We start from the raw sequence: 5,291 nt of genomic DNA, 5'->3' as shown, positions 1-5,291 counted from the left end.
GAGCCTCCCCAAAACAAGGGACAAGCTCACCAGGCTCCCCCAGACCCAGTTGGGTGGGATCTTCAGTAACATCACAAACCACCTGAAAATGAAGAAGTTGTCATGGCTGAATTTCAGCAACGAGTGCTAAACAGTCGATTTCAAGTAATTTAGTCAGGCTGGAGAATGTACGTCAATAAATCTTTGCAACTGGTTTAAAATTTTCCAGAAAGAAGCAGTACCTGGAACATGTATGAAAATTGGTGAAAACAAATAAATGAAACAGTTCCATTCCCAATAGTTGGAAAAATATCAAATATATATGGATGAATTTAACAAAGAACTTAAAAGATATTTATGAAAAAAACAAAGCTTTACTAACGAACATGAAGGAGGAAATTTGAATGAATAAAAAAGACATACTGTAGGGTGCCTGGGTGGCTCAGTTGTTAAGCATCTGCCTTTGGCTCAGGTCATGATCCCAGGGTCCTGGGATGGAGCCCCACATCAGGCTCCCTGCTCAGCGAGAAGCCTGCTTCTCCCTCTCCCACTCCCCCTGCTTGTGTTCCCTCTCTCTGTCAAATAAATAAATAAAATCTTAAAAAAAAAAAAAAAGACACACTGCTTTCTTGAATGTGAAAACTTAATGCCAGAAAAATGTGATTGGAATCCATCTTAGTCAATATACTTAATGCAGATTGGATTATATTCTAAAATAAAATTTTGTTAAAATATAAAAATGATTTTAAGGTGAGTCTGAAAGAGAAGACCATGTAATTTTAAAGAAAGAAGAAAATGGGGCAGGAAATCATTTTCCTTTCATTTAAAAACATTTTATTAAATATTAAATAATAAAATAATGGGACAGATCCATGAATTCAAATAGATACAGAGTCAAACATAAATAAAATTTAGGAAAAAATAAACTGGCTTTTCAGATTAGTGAAAAATTCAATAATTAATGTTGGAAGACTGGCATGATATTTAAAAAAAAATAATAGTTTGAGAGCTCCAGTTTCTAATGTAAACTAAAAATTTAAAAATCTTTAAGTATGCTAAGTGTTTAAATTTTAAAAATAAACAAATAGTACAAGGAGATATATAAGTATATTTAAATGAACGAATATAAACAAAGAGATAAATTTTAAAATTCTTTTACATGAAAATGCACCATAGGGGCTCCTGGTTGGCTCAGTCGTTAAGCATCTGTCTTCGGCTCAGGTCAGGATCCCAGGGTCCTGGGATCCAGCCCCGCATCGAGCTCCCTGCTTGGTGGGAAGCCTGCTTCTCCCTCTCCCACTCTCCCTGCTGTTCCCTCTCTTGCTGTCTCTCTCTCTCTGTCAAAAAATAAGTAAAGTCTTAAAAAAAAAAAAAAAGAAAATGCTCCATAAACAAAATTGATCCTTGAGAGACAAATTATAAAAAAATATTTGTAACATACAGGAGAAATAAAAAGGTAATATCCCAAATAAACTACAAGAACTTCTAGCAAATATTATCAAGAAAAAGAGAGAAAAGGGATAAATAAATAATATTTCAAATGATCGACGAATATAGCTATAGATGAAACAGAGACTTAATATTGCAGGTAAATTTTTGTCAAAACTTCAAAGAACAAATAATCCATTTCTTAAACAAAATATTTTATAGCAACAAGGGGAGGAAACAGCCAACTTAATTATAAGGTTAATATTAGCTTAATACCAAAACCAGAAAATGAAAGCATAAGAAAAAGTTGGTATAAACCAATTTCATTACAAATATGGATGCAAAACCTTAAACTCTACACCAATGAGTCAGATCCATCGGTGATTATATATATTATCAGTCTAAACTTTGTAATTTATAAGTACATAAATACCTACAACTGCAATACTATCAAAAGTACATGGGAACAAACAAAGTAATGGGACTCCCTTCAGGTAGGAAGAAGGTGATTGTTTCAGAGTGGAGGGTAACAAGGGCTTGTACTTCATACGTAATTTATTACAGCTTAAAAAAACGACTGGAGTAAGTATAGAAAATTCTTGAGACTTAATATAGCTAGAGGTAGGTTCAAATGTGTTTTATATTACTCTTTATACTTTATTTGAAATATTTCATAACAAAAAGAATATGAAGAGCCCTTCAAAATAAAAAAGGAAAAGAAAAATGTTTCCAGTCGACAAATGGTCAAATGATAGGCAAATAAGCTCACAAAAGAAGAAATGCAAATGCTGAATGAGCATATTAAATAACTCAGTCCTATCTGTAAAACATGTTACTATCATTATTGATAAGATTTTGAGAAGGGGGCACCTGGGTGGCTCAGGTCATGATCCCGGGGTCCTGTCTGGCTCCCTGCTCAGCGGGGAGCCTGCTTCTCCCTCTCCCTCTGCCCCTCCCCTCCGCTTGTGCTCTCTCTCAAATAAATAAATAAAATCTTAAAAAAAAAAAAAGATTGTGAGAATGCTAATGTTAATATGATTTGATATAGGATATCTGTAAGGAGTGATTTTATTTAAAAGGCTTAATATTTTGTATCTCCTGTCCCGCTATACCACACGTAGGAATTTATCTTAAAGTGATAAAAAAAATAGTGTATATAGAGAATAAAGTAGAAGATTCTGTTTATAATTATAAAAGACTAAAAACATTCTGAGAATAGCAGAGTAATGAAATGGATTATTGTTCAGCTTTAAAAATAATGTTATTGAAGAATATTTAATGGCATGGCATCTTATCAAAAAATAAGGAAGTTAAAAATATTATGTACATTATGATCTAAATTCCATTATACACACAGAAGAATGTAGGACCTTACGCATGCATACACACGCAGCACATGCACAACATTCAGAGCACACATATACTCCGCATACACACACACACACACACACACATACACATAAAGGGCAAAACAATGACTAGAAATTTCTATGACAAGATATGAACAGTGATTTTCTCTGGGTAGTGGGATTATCATTATTATTCTCATTTTCTTAGTTGTACCTGCCTGTGCTATCCAAAATTTTCACAAAAAAACTTGTTTTTTTTAATAAAATAAGAAAACTTTAGGTTTAACAAGAGGAATGTGTCATACCTTTTATTATAAAGTTCATCTCCAAAACCTTAGATAGTTTAATTATCATTTCACATTATCAGTGTTTCTTACACGAAAGCCCATTATTCCTGCTGTATCCTAACCTTTCCTTGTCTATTATTAGAGGTATAATATAATTAGTTGCTTGTCTCATTAAAGCTGTTTAGTGATCAAGGCATTTCTTGAGACAAGGCAGATGTTTCTGATTAATTTACTCAGGTTGATTAGATTAAAACTCTGAAATGGAAATATTCATCCATGTTGAAATTAGCTTTGCCTGAGTTTGTCATGCTAAATGGTTGTACAATTTAAAGATTATACTGATACAGAGTGATACTGATGTAAGTAGATTTACCTGCATTAACTATTGTTGTTTGGTTATTGCTTTACTCTTTCTTAAAAAGTTAAAATTGTCATCTTTTGACATAAAATATGATACCATGATAGAAACTAATGCTCTTTATGTTTACTTTCCTTTCGTTCATTTTAAGTTTAACTGAATAAACATCTACTAATTTCCTCCTCTGTATAAAGCCCCTTGTTAGTACCAGGGAGGGGCACAGAATTAAGATCTAATTGCTACCTACTAGTGTTCTGTGCTTTCATGGAGCATTCAGATAGATGCACATGTATTGGGGGAAGGGAGTAGCCTTGTGGGCAGGAAGAATAGTTTGAAAAAAGAATGCAGAAAATTATAGTAACCATTTTTAGGAACTATCAAGTAGCATGGTATGGAAGGACCATAGGGTCTGTTTGACCGGTGGAAATAAAGCTAAACATTTAAGTTGGAGCCAAGACATTGAATATTGAATTAAGAGGTTTAGAATTCACTTTGTATGCAATGGGCATCAACCAAATATTTTAACCAAGAGGATTTTCTAGAAAGAAGTGTGACCACTAGAACAGGGAAGGGAAAGACAAGAGACCCAGAGACTGGTTGGGAGGCCAGTGTGCTTGTACCAATAAGACTTACTGAAGGTCTAGAGCAAAGACAGTGTCAATGTGAAGGTGAAGCAGATGTGCTTGAAATGGTAAGGACAGGATTAGCAAAATCTGGGCACAAACTGGACCTCATATAAAATAGAAGGGGAATCTGAAGATGAATTCTATCTACCAGGCATGAGAAACTCAAAAGACAATGATGGCATTACCGTTATGGAGATGCCAGGAATAGGAATAATGATAATGATGATGATAATAGTAATAATAACATTAGGGAGAACCAGAGAAGCTGGTGAGTTTGTTTTATGTATTGAGAGGATGGTACTGTGGAGTGAACCATGTGAAAATAGCCGGCAAAAGTGTGAGCCTGCAACTCTGGAGAGAAATCAAGACTATATTTAAAGGAACATTGGAGGAAGAGGACACAAACAGGAAGAAAAAGAAAAGACTGAATAAGAACAGTCCCAGAAGTCAACAGAAGAAACTCAAAAAGAAAAAGTCATTCATTCATTGATTCATCCAGTAAGTATTAAGACTACAATTTAAATTTTTAAAAAATCCTAAAATTTTTGAAAAAAGACTAAATCTACCAGGCATTCTTCTAAGGGCGGGGAATAGAACAGTGACTAAGGTAACAGATTCCCTGACATCATGGCACTGACCACCTAGTGCTTTCATTTATTTTAAAGTCAGAAGAAGGGGCGCCTGGGTGGCTCAGTCGTTAAGCGTCTGCCTTCGGCTCAGGTCATGATCCCAGGGTCCTGGGATCAAGTCCCGCATTGGGCTCCCTGCCCGGCAGGAGTCTCCTTCTCCCTCTCCCACTCCCCCTGCTTGTGTTCCTGCTCTCGCTATCTCTCTCTCTGTCAAATAAATAAAATCTTAAAAAAAAAAAAAAAGTCAGAAGAAGAACATAAACTTTTAGGTCAAAGACAATCTTTACTATATATGTCTTTATACCGATGTAGTTGCAAAATACAATTTTTAAATGTTTTTATGGAGGAAGGGGCCACAAAGGCCAACATGCCCAGGGCCCATGAAAGCCGTGATACAAAGCCCTGGAGACAGAGCCTAGGGGCTGCTTTAGAGGGAAGGTAAAGGATGATCCCCTGAGGAGCTGAGCTGAGTTTGAGGAGACAGGAAGCTAGGGAATAATGTATAGAAGAAGTCGTGTCAAACCTAACGAGCCCTGAGAGAGGTCCTTCTACCTGGCGGTTTGCAAGTCCCTGGTATCCTTCAGTAACAGATAACAGGAGTGTGTTCAGAACTAGACTGCAGTGGATTTGGAGGG

The sequence above is a fragment of the Mirounga leonina genome, unplaced genomic scaffold, assembly GCF_011800145.1.
Source record: "Mirounga leonina isolate KUSES-001 unplaced genomic scaffold, KU_Mleo_1.0 Mir_165, whole genome shotgun sequence".
NCBI classification, from domain to species: Eukaryota; Metazoa; Chordata; class Mammalia; order Carnivora; family Phocidae; genus Mirounga; species Mirounga leonina.
The sequence above is the reverse complement of the archived record's forward strand: the minus strand, read 5'-3'. Positions refer to the sequence as shown.